This window comes from Mustela nigripes, chromosome 13 (assembly GCF_022355385.1).
Source record: "Mustela nigripes isolate SB6536 chromosome 13, MUSNIG.SB6536, whole genome shotgun sequence".
In the NCBI taxonomy this organism is placed as follows: domain Eukaryota; kingdom Metazoa; phylum Chordata; class Mammalia; order Carnivora; family Mustelidae; genus Mustela; species Mustela nigripes.
In genome coordinates this window covers 88,564,105-88,587,643 of record NC_081569.1, presented here as the reverse complement: position 1 = coordinate 88,587,643, position 23,539 = coordinate 88,564,105, and positions in this window count along the sequence as shown.

The window sequence follows — 23,539 nt, the reverse complement described above, 5'->3', positions numbered from 1 at the left end:
GACAAAGGAGCAAGGTAATACAATAGAGCAAAGATACTCTTTTCAACAAATGGTGCAGAAACAACTGGACATTCATATGAAAAACAATGAATGTAGACAAAGACACCCTTTTCCAATATTAGCTCAAAATGGATCAGAAATCTAAATGTGAAATGTAAAACTATAAAACTCCTAGAAGATAACATAGGAGAAAACACAGATGGCCTTGGATACCTTCTTAGATGTAACACCAAAGACATGATCCATGAAAGAATTAATTGATAAGCTAGACTTAATGACATTAAAATTAAAAACTTCTGCTTTGCAAAATGCAATATCAAAAATAAATGAGAAGACAAGCCATAGATTTTTGAGAAAATATTTGAAAAAGACACATTTGATAAAGGACAGTTATCCAAATTATACTAAGAACTCTTAACTCTCAAGAATAAGGAGCAAACAACTGTATTTTAAAATGATCCAAAAACCTTCACAGACACTTCACCAAAGAATATACACAGGTGGCAAATAAGCATATGCAAATATGTTCCACATATGTCATCAAGGAAATGAAAATTAAACTAACAATAGAATTCTGCTACATAATATTTAGAATGCCCCAAATCGAAAACACTGACAACACCAAATGCTAAACAGAAACTCGTTCATTGCTGGTGGCAATGCAAAACCGTACAGATACTTTTGAAGACAGTTTAGCACTCTCTTTGAAAACTAAATATAGTTAACATACATACCATCAATGACACTCCTTGGCATTTATCCAAAGGAATTGAAAACTTATGTCCATACAAAGACCTGCACACAGATGTTTATATAAGCTTTATTCATAACTGTCCAAACTGGAAGCAACCAAGAAGTCCTTTGGTATATGAATAGATAAATCAAATATGGTATATCCAGAAAATGGATTATTTGGTGTTAAAAAAGGAATGAGCTGTCAAGCCATGAAAAGACATGGAAGAGCCTTAAGTGTGTGTCATTAAATGCGCCAATCTAAAAAGTCTTTACATTATATGATTCCAACTGTTTGAAATTCTCCAAAGGCAAAACTATGAAGTCAAAAAAAGATTCGTTGTTGCAGGGGTATTGGAGAGAGAGATAAATAGGCAGGGCACAGAGGATTTTTAGCTCATCCAAAATACTCTCTATGGTATTATAACAATGGACATATATCATTATTTATTTGACCAAACATACAGAATGCATAACACCAAGAGTGAACCAACATTTAGGTAAACCATAAAGTCTGGGTGATTGTGATGCATCAGCATAGGTTCCTGCTCAGTCAAAAAATGTACCACTCTGGTGGGGGATGTTGATAATGGAGGAGGGTGTTCATGTATGCTGGCAGGGGGTATATGGGAAATCTCTGTAACTTCCACTCAATTTTGTTGAAAACTAAAACTACTCTAAAAAATTAAGTATATTGGAAATCAATTTATGTAATAGCAATACTGGTATTTAAACCATCTTTTTATATTGGGTGGGGTGTGATTTTTTGCAATTTATAAGAAAATAGTTACTTTGATCTAAATTGACAGATTCATGTGTGTAGGGTTGTAGACAGTAGTGTGTGTGTGTGTGTGTGAGAGAGAGAGAGAGAAAGAGAGAAAGAGAGAGAGCAGGACTAATTTCTAGGATGATGTGCCACTTCACATGTTTTCCCGTCATAAAATTTTTATAATTCGCCACTGTCGTTCTCCTTCTACATCTCCCTCCCTTTGATTGCTTTTCATTTAAATCCCTTATATTTTTGCTTGGAGTCACTGTTTGAGGAGTATTGCCTCTTACAGAATGTGCAGTATACACTCTAAATTCTTGCATTTTCAGAAATATCTTCTGCACTAACAATGAAAAGATGTCTTGGCTGGGTAGGATTGCTGTGTTTCACTCATCAAATTTCTACACTTAATGAATATAGATAATATTCTAATCTTTTCTAGCTTCAAATGTTTCAAAGCATCTGATGGTGGTATTCTAATATCTTCTTACTTAACCAATTCTTTCAATTTTTGGAAACGTGATTTTTTTGGGAATTGTTTTTACCAGGAAGTCTATGAAACTTTCAAAATTAGACATGAATCTTTCCTCAGATAAAAATAGTTTTTTCTATTAACTAATAACTTTCTCATATATTACATTTTCATTTGCATTTTAAACTCTTATTTGCATTTTGGGTCTCCTGTGTTTTTCAAATAAGCTCCCAAAATTTTCCTTCTTATATTCCTTCTCTATTTTTTTCTCTTATTTCAGCAAAAATCTCCTTTTTGATATTCTAATCTACTACTTCAGATCATTAACTACAATACAGTATTTAATGTCAGATCCTTAAAAGCAACATTAATGTATTCATTAAGTTGTTTTCCTGAGAAATCATATCACCATCTCCTCCCTACAGCAGCTCTATTTTATGGTTCTTTTTTTCCCTGTCTGATATTCCTCAGAGGGCCCGTGAGAAAGCAGTTGTTTGTTTGCTTAATTATCCATGTATTCCTTGAGAATGAGGTCTTTTTTTTTTTTTTTTTTTTTTTGAGAATGAGGCCTTTATGCTAGATCATTCCAATTGTCTTCAGTCCTGCAAGTGGAGAAAGGAAATCCCTTTCTTCCCATGGTGAGCCAACTGCATAGCATAAAAAGTCCTCTAGTCTTTCCCTGAAGTCTCTTGCAGTAAAGCTTCATTCTTCTGTAACCACCATGCTCTCTAATACTCAGGGACAGGAATGATTTACCATATCCAAACAATAATTCTCATCATGTGTGGTTTCAGGGAGAATGACTATTAAAGCAAAAAAGCTACTGCAATAGAGAAGAGAAATCAGAAAAACAGAGTTTGAATTCCACTCCCCTGAAAAAAAAGGGTGGCGGGGATTTTAAGAGTCAAGGTGTGGGATAGTAGGCTTTGTGTTTGCTCACTTTAGTCAGAGGAAAAGTAAACTTATAGCCTCATGGCAGAAGGCCGTTTTACAACTCTGGGCTAGGTGCCCACCTAAGTTAGGGTTTTTGTTTTGTTTTAAAGATTTTATTTATTCATTTGACAGAGAGAGGCACAAGCGAGAGAGGAAACACAAGAGTGGGAAAGGGAGAAGCAGGCTTCCCGATGTGGGGTTCAATTCCAGGACCCTGGGGTCATGATCTGAACCGAAAGCAGACACTTAATGACTGAGCCACCCAGCCCCCCACCCCAAGTTAGGGTTTTATCTTCCCACAGAGTAGAGGAATTATGGATACTATTTTCCTTGATGATTACATTTTAAAGAGTTCACTCCCAGGTCCTTGAGAAAGTCAGTCATAGCTTGTAACATTAACAAGAAGCTTCTAAAAATATTTATAAGAGAAAGAATTTACAAATTTTCAAAGTATTTGTTTTAAGAAAGGGGAGGGGAGGGAACTCTGGATTCTGTAAGCCCTGGATGAGAAGTCAGGGGCCTGGCAGCAAGAAGCGGCCTTTCTAAAATTTGATCAAGCTGAGGGAAACATTAAGTCTGCCTTTGTCAGAACTCCCATCTAATCTCAAGTAAGAACTGGGAAGAGGCTAATATTTGGAATTAGTAATAGAAGAGGTAGAAGACTGATTCAGAGGGCCATATGCTAAAAATGAGTATTAATTCAGCCACCAGCCTTATTATTATTATTACTTTTAAAGAATCCAGAGGAGGGGTAGCTGGGTGGCTCAGTGGGTTGAGACCTCTGCCTTGAGCTCGGGTCATGGTCTCGGGGTCCTGGGATGGAGCCCCGCATCAGGCTCTCTGCTCAGCAGGGATACTTCCACCTCTCTCTCTGCCTATCTCTCTGCCTACTTGTGATCTCTCTCTTTCTGTCAAATAAATAAATAAACTCTTAAAGAATCCAGAGGAAACCTTTAGATACAAATACACTAACTTTATTAGGTGTTAAATGTAAAAGATTCTTGAAATAAGAGAAATATTTATATTTCCAGTGGCTCTAGATCTAAGTTTAATAGAAAAGTAATCTTACATGTTAAATTTTTATACTAATGCAGAATCATTGTCTATAAAACATCATTATAGTCAACTAAAGTTTTTTTTTTTTGTTTTTTTTTTTTTTTAACAATGTATGGTACTCACCTGTATGTTTAGATGACAGAATTCTTACTTCCTACGACTGATTTAACATTTGATTACAAAAGTGGGTTAGGGGCACCTGGGTGGCTCAGCGGGTTAAATCCTCTGCCTATGGCTCAGGTCGTGATCCCCGGGTCCTGGGATCAAGCCCCACATTGGGCTCTCTGCTTGGCAGGGAGCCTGCTTCCCCCCACTCTCTGCCTGTCTCTCTGCCTACTTGTGATCTCTTGTCTGTCAAATAAATAAATAAAATCCTTAAAAACAAACAAATAAACAAAAAAAACCCCAGTGGCTTAATTAAGGACATATTTCCCTCTTGCTAATTCCCTAATATAACAAATTAAATTATATATGTTTGCTAATGCTCTGTGCTTTATTCTAAGTGACTATTCAGCATATGATTTTAATATACAATCCAAGATATTACATTTTAGATCTATACTATGCTGGGTAATGATTAAATTATGAAAATGTAACAAGACAGGAATCTTGCTACATGAAAAATGCTGACTCATTCAAAAATGCTAATGTCCAATTGTTAAGAACTTCCTCTGGGGATAACTTTCATGTAAAATTAACTGTTCTAACAAGATTTGACATAAATGAAATATGCAAATGAATGAATAATTTATAGGTACACTATTGAATGCCAGAAAATTCCTGGATAGATTTGCTTATTCTGAATTGACAAGATATATTCCTAAAGGAAAATTAAACTTTAGTCCCAAACAAACTGCCCGTTATCTCATCTGTTTAATTGGAATATTGGATAAATACAGATAAAGACCCATGAATGAACAGCTTGCTAAAAATAAAATAGCTTTAAAAATGTTTAAAGGGTTAATTTTTATGATGAAATCTTTAACAGTTCTATTAAGGAAGAAAATGTGTAGTCATCTGACACTTTGCCCTTTAAAATTTACACAGAGAGAACAGACAATAGATGTCAGTAAATAAAATGTTCTATCCTTAAATATTCTTAAATTAAAAGTTAATTTGCTCATGAAAGAACTTTTAGAAAATACAGAAAGGAAAAGGTAAATGAAGACAATGTAACATTTTATCAGTGAACTTGATAAAAAATCAAAATGAAGAAAGGAGAGAGGAGTTGTAGGTTTATAGTCAGATAGGTCTTATTTTATGTAGCTTTTCACCTCTAAGATTAAAAATGTATATGTGTTTCTAAATGAGGACCAATCAGTTCTTTCTGTGAAGAGAAATAAAAAATTAAAAATAAATAAATAAATTGATGTAAAGACATGAAGTGATAGTTGAGGAAAACTTTCTATTCCCCCATGGGTATGTCTAATGGGAATGCATTATAGCCATTATACAGGACAGAAGTCCTGGCAGCATCTTCTCATAAAACATGGTGGTAAAGGAGACTACCCTATCAGGAGTGATTTGTCAACGTTATTGGGAATTTTTATCCACATTGTAACACATAATTTCTAGTATTTTTCTAGTATTTACATTTAAGGAAAGTTTTACTTAAATAAACTTTGAATCTTTTTTTCAAAATATATTCTTGAGAGATAAAATATTTTATGTATAAGATGGTCATTGGAGACAGCGATACTTCTTTTTTCAAAATTGCTAGGGACTACACATTAATTAATAGCATTACATATTTATGAACCAATTACAATATTTACGCAGGCCAAGCAGATCCCTGTTCATTTAATTATAATTTGGTAGCTCTTTTGAATAAACTTAGCAACAGGGGTAAAGCCCAATAGACTATATTAGCATTTTACAAATGAATTACAAGTTATGAAATAGAAAATTATTTTTTGTGACTTTGGGTCATAGTCAAAATCCCATGTGCCTGAAGACAGGATTAAGTGGAATATCATACCAATTGTTATGTACATGGGTACAATAGACTATTTTACAAGTTATGCTTTATATTATTATTATTATGCTATGACACAATTATGTTGCCATCACATTGTTTATTTGGATGTATTTTAAATATCTAGTGACTAGAAAATTATTCATTTAAGATGATACATTTGCATATTTATATCATGATCTTCAAATATTTACCTTTTCCGAAAAAAATTTTTTTTAATTTTATTTATTTATTTGACACAGAGAGATCACAAGTAAGCAGAGAGGCAGGCAGAGAGAGGGGAGTGGAAAGCAGACTCCCCACCGAGCAGAGAGACCGATGCGGGGCTTGATCCCAGAACCCTGAGATCATGACCTGAGCCAAAGGCAGAGATCTAAACCACTGAGCCACCCAGGTGCCCCCCTTTTCTGAAAATTTTTAAGGAATTAATAATCCATTAGGGTCAAATAGTTATAGGATAGGCAAATATAGGCTATGATCACATAATAATTTAAATATAACATTTTATATTCTACAAATTCAACTAAAACAATTTATTAAGTCCTTCTAAGAAAGTTCTAATTAGAGAAAAGCTTGGGATATAGTTATTTTATCCATTTTGACTTTTGTCTAATTTATTCTTGCCATAAATTTCATTTTACTGTTTAGTACCTTCTTTTTAATGTTAGCATGCTATGTCTTTCTCTATCACTTTGCTTTTAACCTGTGTCTTTATATTTAAAGTGGAGCTCTTGAACACAATAGGTCATGAATTTGAAAATGGTTACCTTTCCTCTCCCCCCGCCAGAAACAGTAGGATTATTTGGAGGTCTTGGCTGTGACAAACTGTTGAGTTTCCGGTGAGTGAACCCATGGAAAGTGCTGGGGACTCCTAAGGCTGCTTTCCCCCAGGAGTTTCTCACTGTCAAGATTGTCCATAGTTAGCATGCAGCCATTTGCCATTATCACATAAGTGTTCCTTCCGGATCATGGCTCCAGCAGCTTTTGCTCTAGGTAAACTGATCTTGGCTGTGACTCTCTATATGTGTCTCTCCCTCCAGATTTCAAAGTAACAGTTTGCCCTATGTTCTCTATTTTTTGATGGGTCCAAGAAAAGTAAATTTTTTTTAAAGATTTTATTTATTTATTTGAGAGAAAGAGCAGAGATAGTGACAGAGAGCAAGAGCAGGGCAGAGGGGGAGAAGTAGGCTCCCCGCTGAGCAGGGAGCATGATCTGGGACTCCATCCCAGGACCCTGGGATCATGACCTGAGCTGAAGCAGACACTTAACCGATTGAGCCACCCAGGTGCCTGAAAAGTAATTATTTATACTGACAGGAATGAGCGCTTCCAAGTTCTTAACATATCAGAGCTGAAACCAGGACTCTTAAATACCTTTAAGAGTAATTAAAAGTACATTTTTAAGAACATTGGTTGATGCCAGAAATGAAAACGATCTATTCAAGCCTTAAAATAGTAAGAACTTTGTTTTCTGAACAAAGAAAACATAACATCAATCAATAGAAAGAATAGTTAAAACTGTCAAATACAGTTATTAAATATTTGTGACTCAAAATGCGAATAGCATATTATAAATAATAAAGGAGAGAATATATACGTATATGTGAGTATATTTAAATTAATAATAACTTTGTTATTGTTAATTTGTTAATAACTTTGTTATTGTTAATTTGTTAATAACTTTGTTATTATTTTTATGCTATTAACAATTATTACTGATGCAGATGTATCAAGTCTTAAATGAATTAATAATCTCCTAGTCCCTAGATATTTAAAATGTATCCAAATAAGCAATGTGATGGCAACATAATTGTGTCATAGCATAATAATAATAAATTTATTTTTACGTAATTGACAATTATTAATTGTTAATGACTTTGTTATTGTTAATTTAAATATAACAAAGTTAACAAAGTTAACAATAACTTTTTTATAAATAAGTTAACAATAACTCTTTTATAAACATATGCAGGACCATGCAAAGAAAATTTCCAGGTAAACTCCCAAAGTATATGAGATATTGTGATTAATAATAAGAAATATATATTTGGTCTTTCTCCAGCTTCAGGCACAGAGCTCCTAAAACCCTTGAGATTTTCTGTGTTGAGAGCAATAAAGGTGTCTTTTTTTTTATGTTGATTAGGTGACTTGGAAAGCCCCGAGGTCATCCAAGGATGGGGATTAGGTCATCAGAAGAGCTAACCATATGTTTAGAGGGTTGGAACTTTCAATCCTACCAGCTGGCCTCCTGGGAGGAGAGGAGGGTTGCAGATTGATTGAACCTCCAATAGCCAATGATTTAATCAATCATGCCTAAGTAATGAAACCTCCATAAAACTTCACAAGGAGAGGGTTCAGAGAGCTTCTGGCCTGGTGAATATGCAATGATGTGGGAAGGGTGGTGTGCAAGGAGTAAGGAGGTAAACTCTGAGATCCTGACCCACATACTATACTTTACCCAATGTGTCTTCCAGCTGACTGTTCCCTCGTTATACCCTTTTATAGTAAATCAGTAATTTAATAAGTAAAATGTTTCTCTGAGTTTTGTGAGCTGCTCTAGCAAATTAATTGAACCCAAGAAGGGGATCATTGGGACTTCCCATGTATAGTCAGTCAGTCAAAAGCACAGGTGATAATCAGAACTCACAATTGGCATCTGAAGTGGGAGGAGGCAGTCTTGTAGGACAAAGTCTTTAACCTGTGGGATCTGATGGTATCTTCAGGAAAAATGTCAGAATTGAGATGAATTCAAAGATACCCATTTGGGGTATCACAGAATTGCTTGTTGTAGAAATCCCTCTCCTCGTAGAATTAAGTGCACAAAGAGAATACACAGAGTATACAAAGAGAAACGATAAATTATCCATAATCTCAGGAGTTGGAGATGACAATTGTTAAGAGTTTACATAATTTCATGTTATTGTCTCTTTCTTAAAAAAAACAAAAAACAAAAAAAACACACTTGTTCGCACAACTATTTCCTAAATATATTTTCTGTTTCAAAACATCCTGCATTACAAGTAATGCAATAACTCCTCCCTAAAAACATGGCTCATTCCATATCTTCAGAGAATATAACCATTAACATTATGGTCTGTATGCTCCCATTCTTTTTCTATACATTTGTGGACATACGCACATACATATACATGCTTATAAATCATTGTGTTGCATATAAATTGTATGATACTGCACTTAGTGTATCAAAGTATACTTGTTAAATTTAACAATAGTTCTTTAGGTTATTGCTACATCAGTTCAAATGAATTCTATCTTTAATTTTGGCCTCTGAGTAGCATTTCCCACTACACATCTTTACTGTTTAACCACATCTTTATTGATGAGTGTTGAGATTTTTCTTCTAGCATTTTTTCTAATAGAATATTCTATTTTTCCTCTTTGTAATTAGTCTACTATTCAATTTATTAAAAAGTCCTACTTTATTAATAGCGAGGCTAGTTGTAGAAATGCTCTAGCACAAGTTTTTCAAATATATATTGAAATGAAGCACAGGGCTAATGTTAACTTGAAGGGTCTCTATACAAATCACCCCAAATCTAACCCAAAAAATGGCATCAGAACACTTCAGTATCATGGAAGGAGGAAGGATCTGATCAAGTAAAGTCCACTTGCTTGATTTAATTAGAGGTCCAAACACAACAAAAGGGTATAGTAGGGTTCTATCATGTGACCAGTTAGCATATAAAGGCAGACTTCATTCCAAAAAAAAACTATTTAAGTGGCTTTTTCTATGAGCTTTATGGTTTTGAAAGTATGAGTTATAAAAATCCCACAAATCAAGAGTTATCTTGGAACACAATGACACTGAAAAGAGCTAAAATCAGATGGAGTCAGAATCAGCAGCATCAACACTTATTCGAATACAAATACAGAAAAAGAGAAATAATCCTTCAGTTTTAACAGGACAACATGGGCTTAAAAAAATTTTTTTTTCTGATACTGAATTATTTGCTAAATGTTTCTCTTAATAAACTGGATGAAAAGTCTAGTGCAGTTATTCTACAAAATCCTGGCATATTGTGACATCACATTGGAGATGCAGTTTCAATAAGGAAAAAATCCACATATTCAAAGTGATTAAAAACTAATGTATCCTAAAAATAAAAATGATACTTGTCATTGAATAACAGTAGTAATAATAATTGGGGATTTATTGGGCATGTATCAGGGACATATAAAATTATGTTATATATAATAATTATATATATTTAACTATATAATTTAACTATATATAACATCTATTATATATAAATACATATGTTTTTTAGTGTTAACAATTATTATTTTGTAGCTTAAGTCTAGCAAAAAAAAAAGGTATGTGCAAAATGTTTACAATTTAGAGTTTTATTTCTAAACATAATCCCTTTCCTTCCTTTTATTATTATGAATTTCTATGTTGACTAAACTGAGTAACACTTTAATTATCCAAAAGTAAATTTAGAGTTCTTTCACATAGTAGTGAACATACTATAGGGCCAATACATAATCTAGGCATGTAATCTTAAAGTTTTAAGAGTAAAGAAACACATTGTAATTCTTTTTTTAAAAAGATTATTTATTTATTCACTTGAGAAAGAGCAAGAGCATGATCAGGAGGGAATGTCAGAAGGAGCAGGAGAAGCAGCAGGGTGCCTGATGCAGGGCTGGAATCCAGGACCCTGGGATCATGACCTGAGCAGAAGCCAAACACTTAACCAACTGAGCTACCCAGGCACCACATACATTGTAATTTTTATATCATATTATTATTTCTTACTAAGACTAATTTACTGCAGCTAAACTTGTACATGTTTTCTTAGAAGTTTCTAAGTCATGTAGTATGATATTGATTGACTGGATATTTTTAAATTGAAATGTAATTGACATACTAGTATGATTTTCTATTACAAAATATTAGGCAACTCTATCATAAACTTTTTGACTTAAAGCTTGGAAAAATCCCTGCAGTTTTTAATTTAATTCACCACATACTGTTTAGGAAATATTTCCAGTTGTTAAAAATATCTTATAATGATACCTCCAGACCTTTCTTAATAGTATTAGCACACAGTATACTAAATAGCAAGCCACAATGACACCATAATTAAATCTATCCTGGGATAGGTATAGGACATTATCATAAATGGGCTATTGTCAGATATATATCCCAGAGACTTTAAATTCATTGTCATATAAATCTCCTTACAGTATCCACTGTTCAAGGAGGTTTTTAATACTATGAAAGCCCTTTCACTATTTATGACACTGTTAAGGTTTATAAACTGATCACCCTCACCAAATGTCTTACCTTCTTTTAATTTAATTGTGAGTATTTATTTGTTGTATCTTAATTTTATGGTTAGTGTGTGACTGTTTACGTTTCTCCTCTTCCCTAAAGAAACTAAGAAAATAAATAACCAAGTTTGAAGCATAATCTCTTTTTCCATTTCATCTTTTTAGTTATGAAAATGTCTTAAATTATCCCAATTTACTGTTTCAAACTGATCTAGCTCCTCTTTCCACATCCATAGGTATTTTTCTTCATACAAAATTAGTATACCTTAAATAAGAGGACATTTATTATATTCAAACACAGCAGAGTAAAAATACATTTGTATAACTGAAATGTAACTTAATAAACTAAGATAGGTCCCTTAGAAATAATTTAATATTATAATTTTTAAACAATGATTATTTTGATCACTATACTCGTTGTGAGATGGCAAAATTCCAAAGTATAAAATATCATTTTTCTTCTGTAAGACAATAGAAGCCCCTCAGACAAAATTTGTCTCTGTGTGTCTGTGGGACTAGGAGTCAATAAATTAACTACCTTAATAGGATGACCCTTTCATAGGCTTTTAATTTTTTCAAACTTATATGTACTGATTTCTCATCTGTACTTTTATAGTGTACCTATTTTGTAATTAGTCTTCAGTGTTAATAAGTGGAGATAATAACAACCAATATGGGAGACAAAAGTCACCATTCAGAATTGTCTGTACTCCCTTCAGTTGAACCAGGAGTGGCCTTGCTTTCTTTCTTCAGTTACATCAGATAAAGTCCTTTAAAACTAATAAATAAATTGATTGTTTTAGAACTAAGTATTTAGAGTCATTAACTATGTATATTGGGCCAACTGTTTAATTTAAAATTTTTAAAACTCTGTAACAAGGGTATAATGCTATTCCCCTACCTATTTGATGAAATATTTGTGAGTCTCCAAAGAAAGAAAAATATAATTCATGTTTAAATGTTTTGCAAACTATGAAATTCTATAAATATCTATAATGTCTTTACTTCTTACATCAGAAGATATTTATATGTTTTCCCTTTTGCCATTAAAGTTATCCTATTTCATTCTGATTAAAATTATTTCAAGCATTTATTTGGATATTTTTATTCTCATCCCCTTCTGCTCATCACTCTTCATCTTTGAGGAGATCCATGCTCACCTTACAGTCACATTTATGCCACATTTCCAGAACCATCTATCCCAGCCAATGGAACAGGAAAACCTTTAGGTTACTTTCAGTTTCTCTTGTCAAATTTTCATTCACTTGGATCTCTTCTGTCAGCTAGCCAGCCTGGTTCTTCATATCTTATGATGTCAATATTAGATCTAAACTTCATGTGTTTCTATATCAGAAAATATTTAGTTTTCAAATATTATTACTAAAGGCATACGAATGTAAGTGGTTAATATCTAATGGTAGACCTCTGTCAATCAATGTAGAGCCAAATATTTAGATAGGGTAGTATGCTTAGATACCTTTAAAATTATAACACTTGAATGAGTATCTACTCTGAATTACTATGACATATTATTCAGTCACCCATGAGGTTAGTTCAAGAGATACTTGGGGGAAGTAGGCTTTATCATAAATTTATAAGCCGATATTATACACAATCATTACCTCTCAATGGTATTCATTGTTAACCAGAAAACATACCATTTCTTACAATATCCTATAAAGCTCAGAAAATAGATCCAAAAGCACATAGAGGCTCATTAAAAATGATAAACAGTGGGATATTTCTTCCAATGTTATGATTTTATTTCTAAACTCCTCTTTTACATATTAATGATCCTTTTATTTTGCCTTTCTGTATATTTTGACTCATTTCTAGCATCGGTTGTGTATCTGGAATCATTAAGGTTGTTGATAACACAAAGGAAATGGGACAGACAAGACACATGCTCTGATGAAGATTGCAATTTGCTGGAAGAGAAACATATAATAATCAAATAACTAATGAAGATAATTTCAGGTAGAAATAAGTTTTAAGAAGAAAATAAAAGATGGTATCAAGTATCTGAGGGGGCCCATTACTTTGCAGGAAATCCTCTCTGTAGGAATTCATCTCCGAAGAAAAAATGTTTTAACTGAGACATCTACCACAGAAAGATGTGTGGATCAGAGTATGCCAAAAGCAAAGGCCCTAATGAGAAATATCCATGGAATGCTGAAGAAACATAAATGCAGGTATGATTGGATCACAGTGAGCAAGACGGACAGTTACAAGACTGACAATGGACAGGGTGCAAGATGGACAGTTACAAGACTGACAATGGACAATTTGACAGGCAGTAGGGTTTATAGCACTTTGAGAGCTAGCAGAGCTTAGATTTTAATCCAAATTCAATGTCAAGCCATAGAGAATTTTAGGAAATATATAAAAAGTTATGATGATCATTTTTTAAAAAATCACTTTGGCTGCTTAGTGAAGAATAAATTGAAGAGGACAAAATGGATACACAGACACAGTGGTTCACCCTTAGAGAGAACTGTAGTTGTATTATAATGTTGATTGTCCTATAAGGTTAGTAGAAGACAGGGAGGATATTTGTATCTCAATACCAGATTAGGTGTAGGTGCTGAAGGAAATGGAGGAGTGAAAAGTTATTCTGTTTTGGGCTTGAACCTGTGGGAGGATAGTGGTATCATTACTGAAAGGGGGGAAGGTATAAGGAAGAATATGAGTTCTGTTTTATCTACTTTTGTATCTCCTACTCAAATCCCATCTTAAGTGGATTTACACATTCTATTTTTTCCCAATTCAATTCGATCCAATTCATTTCAACTAACTATATATTAATTAAGACATCTGTATATGCTAGGTGCTAGCTTCCTAAAGAATTGCCCCTTCCTGGCCTCCAGAATTATAGTCTAGAGCATACATACATAAAGGTTTACAATTAACAACAGCTTAACATGTTTATCAAGTGCCACATGAAAAGCTATTAGCTAACTCTTATAGCAATTACTAGCAACATCTAACAGTAAAGAAGTAACAAATGATTCTTCCTTTCATAGTTTCTCCCTCAACCTCATCCAGACGTTTCTTCTTGCCTCCACTACCACTCCCAGCTCACATGCCCTTTTGATTTCAGGTAAATTTAATTTGAAACTCTACAGAAATATAATTTGAGCCATAAATAAAAGCTATATATATTACATTTTCTAGTAATCACATTAAAAAGATAAAACATATATATTATATTAATAATATACTTCATTTAGCTCAATACATAAAATATTACCATTTCAATATGTAATCAATATAAAAAATGAGATATTTTTACTTTCTTCTTTTATCTGTACTCGACTTTGAACTCCAATCTGTATTTCATACTTGTAGTACATCTCAATTTGATTAACCCCTTTTAAAATGCTCAAGAGCCTCACATGGGAGAAGCTAGTACTGTATTAGGTGATACAACTCTAGAATTTTAGAACCATATAAAGTTAATAAAGAATATGGGTAGTTCATGTAGAACACAGTCTTCAAGCATCACTATCATCTGACTATCTCACTATAGTAATTCTCAGGATAGTACAAATCGAATGAAAATCTCAAGGAAATAACATGTAGAATGTCAATGCCTATTGAGATAATACATGATATCAGTTTGAAGGATGATTTATAAAAATAGACCTGCACATGAAAAGAAAGGAGACACAGCAATGAGTCTAAGAAAAGAGTGACTGAACAATAGCCAATAGATAATACTAGAAAAGGGTTATTGAAATTAAACATCACAATGTGTTTTCAGGACAGAGAGACCACTGTTAGAATTAATAGATAAAGCTTAGTATGAGGAATCAAAGCCAGGGCTGCCAAAATGACAAAAATTTGAATGAGATGGACTAAGCTTCAAGATCACGGTGACCTTTCCGGGAAAACAGAACAGTGCTGGGAGCTGATAAGGATATTGCAAAAATAAATAGGCAGCAGTGGTACCAGAGATAACATAGATTTCTGAATCAAATCACCTGTTATTTGTTATCATCAGTTTTCACATCTGAAAGGGAATGGAGAGATTACTCCTTTCCTGAAAATTCCTTGTTGGAATTAAGGAATAGGATATTAACTGCTTATATGGTCCCTAGGATTTATCAGGTGCTACATAATATAATTTCATTCTTCATCCCCCTCCCCAAACAGTAAATGAACCGTGCACAGAAAGGAAATATCCAATTGGTATTGTTGCAAAATCATTAAATGAGCTCATTTTGTGGGCTGATAATTTTGACATAATCACTTTGTCATCTAACATGCATAATGATAGGTCGTGTCCTTTTAGGGCATAAGAAAGAACACATTTTGTTCAGGGGTCAAAAGACTGCTAAGGATGTAAGTTATGATCAGTATTATCAACTCTACGTACCACATCCACATGTTCTTATGCAGCATCTGATGCCACATGTTGATAATATAAACACACATTTTCACTGACTGCTTATTTGCATATATAATAACAATTGATACTAAATCCCTGAGCCTCCATTCAGACAGCCCTTGTCCTAACAGGAACAAAGTTGTTCATTATAAAAAAGATCTGGGGATTATTGGAAGCTGTTTGCCTTGACTGTGATTTTAGAAAAATGCAGCCATCTGGGAAATAAGCATTTATTAGACAAAAGGAAAAGTGCAAAAGTAAACTGTATCCATCAATTATACAATGGATTCTATGTGAAATATCTCTGTTCTGGAAAATGAAAGATGTGACTTAGGGGGCAGAGCACTTCAGCTCTTTCACTAACCCTCAAATGCCCCACCTTTGTTCAGCTCTCAGCCTATTCACACATAATCAAAGAAAAATTACTCTTCAAACGTTGGTCTTCTTGCAGATGCCACATTTCCATAGATCCCAATGTTATTTTGTTGCCATTTCCTTAGTGAAAATGCAATTTATTAAACAGTGGCCTAGTTTAATGCACCTTGCCAAAGTGAGTCAGTTGTTCCCTCTCTTCCAGAAGAATCAGATGGATTTTTAAAAATTGTACTGAAGTTAACTTACATTCTCGTTCAGTTGAGCTGTTTCCTATATGAAGACTTAGAATTATTTGTTCAAAATAAAAATCCAATTGTCAGAACATGTTGGGAACACCAAATCTGGGGAAAAACGAAACATGATGCTTTCATCATTCCTCATTGATTTCTTCCCTCTGGTTAGATGATCACTTCAATGTAAGTTTCCGTATTTTTTTTAAAAAAAGCTTTTTTTGAAATAGCATAAATGGATTCTTTACAAAAATAACAAATCTTAAGTTGTGATTATGCTTAATCTTGCTGTTCTATAAAATGCATGATTTAATAACATATAAAAATTACTGGTTTACAAGTAGTACAATTGTGGGAAATAATATACTATGAGGAAGCAAAGGCTGGATATCAGTCCAACATGCTGTGGAGAAAAACAATATTGTTTTCAGTTTTGGAGAAGAGCCATTTTGTATAAAGAAAAATGAAAATAAGAGAAATCATCTGTGAAGTTTACTTGTAGCATGACATTCAACAACTCAGTTCAATAAAATCTGCATAAATTTTAAAAAGACTCTGTTTTGTGTATATTGAAATTTTCATCAAAGTCTCATTTTTGTGTCATGTATGTAGGTACTCATTTTTAATAGTTTTTCTATTTCTATAAATAAGCAATAACTATGTTTGACCTAAATAAAGTGAGTTTATTTTATCTGGGAAACCTAAAACACTTGGCTAAAAAAAATTTCAATTTGTTTCATTTTCACAAGGTAGAGATTATCCTCTACCTTCAATTATATACATTTTTGTGCACTATTTTTTAAGATCATTGTCTTAGTTAAGTCTGACTCTACTTAATAGAAATTTAAAATAATTGGGTATCCCCATTGATACCCTCTTTCTATCTTCTAAAACTTTCAGGATATTTTTGAAGCCAATATTTATAAACAAATATATAGTAATGGATGATTCCCTTGAATAGTTCTCTCATTATTCATTAAAAATATCTTTGGGGCCCCTTGGTGGCTCAGGTGGCTAAGCCTCTGCCTTCAGCTCAGGTTATGGGTCCTTCAGCTCAGGTCCTCAGGTCCTGGGATCAAGCCCCACATCAGTCTCTCTGCTCAGCAGGGAGCCTGCTTCCTCCTCTCTCTCTGCCTGCCTCTCTGCCTACTTGTGATCTCTGACTGTCAAATGAATAAATAAAATCTTAAAAAAAAATCTTTAAGCTTATCTTGATAAGGAATAAACCTTGGTTTAGACTTCATTCATATTTTCACATAATATTTTAATCTAATTTAAAATGAACCTCTGGATCAATTATTGCCTTCTATATAACAAACTACTTAAAAGTTACCAGCTTCAATCAACCATTTTACTGCTTCTGATTCTGTGGGTCAGGAACTAAGCAGGCATCCTCAGACTTGGTTGGTCTCCTCCTGTGGTGTTAGCTAGGGCAGCTTAGCCATCCAACATGGCTTTACTCACATATGTTGTTATTGCTAAGACATGACTAAAAAGTCCAGAGACTGGCTAGTCCTCTTTGTAATCTCACATCTTTCAAGGCATGTTCATGTGGTTGAACTATAGTGGGGTGTGGAGTCCAAGTTTTTTACATGGTGACTCAGGTTCCATGGGTTTTAAGTCATTCTATTACTTAAAGTCACAAGACTAGCAAAACAAATCAGGGATATGGGGTTATAGATGCATCTCTCAACAACACGTGAGCATGTGGAATTTTTGGTGGTTATCTTTGTAAGCAACCTGTTACAACCACCATATCTTATACTCTATTCCACACAAACTGATAATTCTCTGTCCCTGTTTATGCCTCCATGTTTACTCCATCTGCTAAAATCTAATTTATCTCCCAAGGCCTATTTCAAATATTCTCTCACACATCAAATTACCTATGGATCTGACACACAGCTTAGAAGATTTTATCCTCACCTTGAAAAGAGTAAAATAAAATCTCATTCTTTTTAATATTTTATTTACATTTTCTATAATTCTTCTGCAACAATGAAAACAAAACTAAGCACTAAATCCAGGTCACTAAATTACAATCTCACCTGGATTAGGAGCATCGTTTGACATAGTGTATTACCTACTGTTTCTTGAAACCTCTCTTGGCTTCAGAGTTAACACACTGATTTTCCTGCTACCTCACTGGTCTCCTGCTCTTCATTGTCCTTACTTGATTTACCTCTTTTCTCTTTCTTTCTTTCTTTCTTTCTTTCTTTCTTTCTTTCTTTCTTTCTTTCTTTCTTTTTTTAAACCCAGTGAAGGGCTTAAACTCATGACCCCAACATCAAGACCTGAGTTGAGATCAACAGTCAGATGCTTAACTGATTGAGCCACCCAGTTGCTCCCCTCCTCTTTTTGATGGCAAATTTTTATAATGTCCCAGAGCTCCCCTCTTCTTTGTAATAATTACCTTGCTTTCATCTATACTCATGACTTCAATACCATCTATAACCATGAATCCAAATTCATATTTCTCTAATTATAAAAGTATATATCCAACTAATTAGCATCTCTATTTGGGCTACATGGGTGGCTCGGTTGCTTAAGTGTCTGACTTCAGCTTAGGTCATGAGCCCGGATTCTGGGATAGAGTCCCATGTAGGGATAAATCTGTTCAGCGGGAAGTCTGCTTATCCCTCCTCTCTCTGCTGCTCCCCTGCTTGCACTCTTTCCCTCTCTCTCAAATAAATAAAATCTTATAAAAAAAAATCTCTATTTTAATGTTTAATGAACCCTCAACATTTCCAAAATTAATGTCTTTAATTTTAAACTCCACCTCCATCTGCTGCTCTGCCAATTTTCCCATGTGAGTAAATGGTACCAGTTGCTCAACTTAAAATTTTATAATCATCTTTAAGTCCTTTCTTTTTGTCTCATCCCACATCACAATAATCAAGAGTTATCCTTTAGATTTACTTTCAAAATATATTCTAAACAATGTATCATCTCATTCACTGCTAATGAGCCTATCTAAACCACCATGATCTCCTAATTAGACATATAATGTTACATTAGTAGTATTAAAGTAGCAGAAAGAGAAATTAAGAAAACAATTTTATTTACAACAGCACCAAAAAGAATAAAATACCTAAGAATATAGTGAAGAAGGTAAAAGACATATACTCTGAAAATTATAAAACATTGATGAAAGAGATGGAAGATGATGCAAACAAATCAAAAGGTATACCATGCTCATGGATTGAAAGAATTAACATTGTTAAAAATTCTCATACTTATTTCACTCAACAAAATACCCTCTAGTTCCATCCACATTGTTGCAAATGGCAATATTTTGTTTCTTTTGATGGCTGCATAGTATTCCTGTGTGTGTGTGTGTGTGTGTGTGTGTGTGTGTGTGTGTGTATCACATCCTTTTTATCCATTCCTCTCTTGATGGACATCTAGGTTCTTTCCAAAATTTGGCTATTGTGGACATTGCAACTATAAACATTCAGATGCATGTGTCCCTTCAGATCATTACATATGATCTCTATGGTATGAGGAATTTGAGAGGCAGGGAGTGGGGTTGTGGTGGGTAGAGAAGGAAAAAATGAAACAAGATGGGATCAGGAGGGAGACAAACCATAGAGACTCTTAATCTCATGAAACAAACCAAGGGTTGCTGAGGAATGGGGCGTGGGTAGAGGTAGGGTAGCTGGGTTATGGACATTGGGGAGGGTATGTGCTATGTGAATGCTGTTAAATGTATAAGCCTGATGATCCCCAGACCTGTACCCCTGGAGCAAATACTACATTATATGTTAATAAAAAATAAAATAAAATAAATTTTTTAAAAAGTTGCTAACAAATCTTTTGGTTACATTTTAAAGAATATGTTTATGTTTGAATACTTTGTATATTAAATATCGAAGTGTTGCTTCCAATAAAAAAATAAGGTAAATCACTGATTCAAAAAAAAGATGCTCATACTACCCAAAGCAATCTACAGATTCAATTAAATCTTCAAAAAAGCACCAACAGCATTTTTCACAGAACTAGAAAAAACAATACTAAAATTTGTAAGGAACCACAAAAGATGCTGGAAGGCTAAAGCAATCTTGAGAAAGAAGAATAAAGCTATAGGTATCACAATTTCAAATTTCAAGCTATACCACAAAACTGTGGTAATTAAGACAGTATGGTACTGGCACAAAAACAGACATATAGATTAATGGAAATGAATAGAGTTCAGAAATAAATCCTGTTTCTATTATTATCCCCCATAACCTTTCTTCACAATCAGTTGGAGTAACCCTTCAAAAGTTTAAGTCATTATTATTTTTTTTTAGCTCAAAATCCTACAAAACATTTCATTACATGGAGAATATTATCAAAATTCTCTTACATATATACATTGTTCCCATGTGCTTTCAGTTCTCATTCTTAGAAATGTATGCATTTTCTGTGTCCAGAAATGATGCCCAGATGTTCTGGACCTCAGGCCTTCGAGCCTGCTAATTATTCTCTCTGGAATGCTCTTTTAGATATTTGTTAGGGCTTGCTCCATCATCACCCAGATGTTGGTGCAAATCGCAACACAGAATGACTGTCTTTTCATGAATATCCTATGTTGGATGGCAAATTGTTCTTATTACTCTTTTTCACATCACCTAGTTTTATTTTCTGTGCAGCATTTACAACAAATCAATATCATATTTTATATGTGCTAAATTTTCAGGAAGATAACCTCAAAACCTAGAAGTCAGGGGAGAGTTCTAGGTTGAGAGACAGATAAATTTTAATTTAGTGATTAGTTAATTTCTAATTTTTCAATTTTAAAAATTTATTTTAAAACTAAACCGTTCTATTGAAAGTATATATAACAAAAGCCTTATTAACCCTAGCCCTCCTCTTCTCTTTATTTTTAATTTAGGGGCCATGAGACAAAATCTCTAAAATAGGTATCTGAATACTAATGTGACATCATTCATTGGCAATGCAACATGGGGCAAAATTTCTGAACTTCTACAGATGTCAGTTTATTGACATTTAAAATGGGGATGAAAAATCAATCATTCTGCATTGTTTTGTTTTGTTTAATGGGGCTATTGTGAAGACTGGGTAGTTCTGAGCACAATGCAAAAGTTTTATTAGTACCTACTGACTACAAATCTACTTTATTCACTGCATTTGAATATTGCCTTTGCAGTTCTAGGGTCTCTTTCTATGAGTTTACTAATAATAGGTGTTTGTAAGTATACTTGGGTTAAAAGTGACTCTCTCTTGGGGTGTCTGGGTGGCTCAGTGGGTTAAGCTTCTGCCTTCGGTTCAGGTCATGATCTCATGGTCCTGGCATCGAGTCCAGCATTGAGCTCTCTGCTCAGCGGGGAGCCTGTTTCCCCCTATCTCTCTGCCTGCCTCTCTGCCTACTTGTGATCTCTCTCTGTCAAATAAATAAAATCTTAAAAAAAAAAAAAAGTAACTCTCTCTCAATGTAGTTCACTTTAAAAATATTCTTTATTTCTTTTGGGGGAATAATAAAACTCAGTGTCCCCCCCAAAAAAATGAAAATCTGTTTAAAATAATACAACTGTAATTTTAACACATCGGTGTTCAGTAAATCAGTATCTTAATTGCTGCAACTGTACTACATGAAAATGTTTAAGAGCAGATTAACAGATGTGTTGAGTATCAGTAAACAATTGGTAGGATAATGAATTTAAATCCCCTACTTCTTTCCAATATCAGTCTCCTCTAGAAATATATATTTTTTTCTTTTTAGGTTAAAATACAATCACAGCAAGCCATAATCCTCACTTAGCATGTAACTCATTCATGTGGCTTGTTGTTTAAACCTGAAATACATTTCCACTGACACAGCAACAATAGAACTATCAGTAGATGAAAACCACTTTGAATGTTCCAAAACCCTTCTGAGATTTGCACCCTTCACTTTCCATAAAAAGGAAATAAGTTGGTTGACATTAAGCATCATTTTTAAAGATAATTATGCATTTCAAAGACATCTTTGGAGATTGAACAATGAAATGTCATTGAAAGTAAAGAGAATTGTTTTTTTTGAATATACAAAAATGTTTATTCTTTTAATAGAAGATATAAAATACACTGCATAGTGGCATCTAAAAGTTCAAATTGATGGAATTTACATTAGTTTTATAAAGAAGTTCAATTTAAAATTGACTTTTTTCATTATCTTATCACTTTAACTAGACATATTAAATTTTTCAAACACTTCAATTCAAATAGTAAGACTTTTTTCCATGGAAATCATCTATCACAAAAACAAACCAAAAAACACGGAGGCGCTGGCAGATGACCCAAGGTAACTGAATAAATGTGCTAACTCAATCTTTCTGATAAACTTCAATCCATTGCATAGACTGCAAAGTTTTCAGTGTTACCAGTTTGCTTTTAAAGGAAGCCACTGCCAAAGCTTTTCAACTAAATAAGAGTGGGGCCAATTACCTCTTGTAGCTGTTCATCAGTAATAACAGGATTCAGGTGTTTTCAGGACTTCAGCTTTTATTCCATCAAAGTAGCTAAAATTTTATTCTCATTTTGTACCCTATGTGAGGTTAATGTATACTTGAGTTTAATGAGTATTTGGCATTGCATATGTGGTCAGTTAACCTCAGTTCATTTATTTTTGAGTTTACCTATAAAATGTGATGATAGATATTTTGTTCAGAGGGAAAGGCAAAAATAATATGCTGAGAAAAAACTGAGAATTGCAGTGTAATTAAATCATCTTCAACCATGCAAATCTACTTTGGCATCTTTTCATTAGAAAAATTAGGGGAAAAATTAGATGAGACACTGAGAGTAAACTATGAATGCAAAATTATTGTATATTTTGTAGTTTTTCAGTTGACATAAATATAATTTGATTATTGATGTTCATTATTAACTTTATATTAGTAACTCATAATATTTAGAGGGAAATAAAAGCTGACTAAAATGTTTTAGACCTAAAATAGCTCTAGGTGCAAGATAATGCTATATATTTTTTTAATATACATCATTTTGTTTTCTCAGGGTAAAGATGTATGTTGTGTTGTTTATAATCATGTATAACAGTAGTCATAACCTTGTCAAATTGATAATGTAAAACAGAACAGTAAGATTTCCTAAAGAGTATAAAGTGTATCTGGTGAAATTTTAATTCAAAACTAATATACACTTGTGTAGGATAGAGCTGATTTATAGCTGAACTGAAAAAGCCTATTTTCATCACTGGGGAGGCCCGGCTGTTTGGTTTTTGGCCATTCCCAGCCATCTTAAGAGCAGTGGGATTTATGATGTGTTTTTTAAAATCTTAAATTCCTCTGACAATCCTCGGATTCACTTT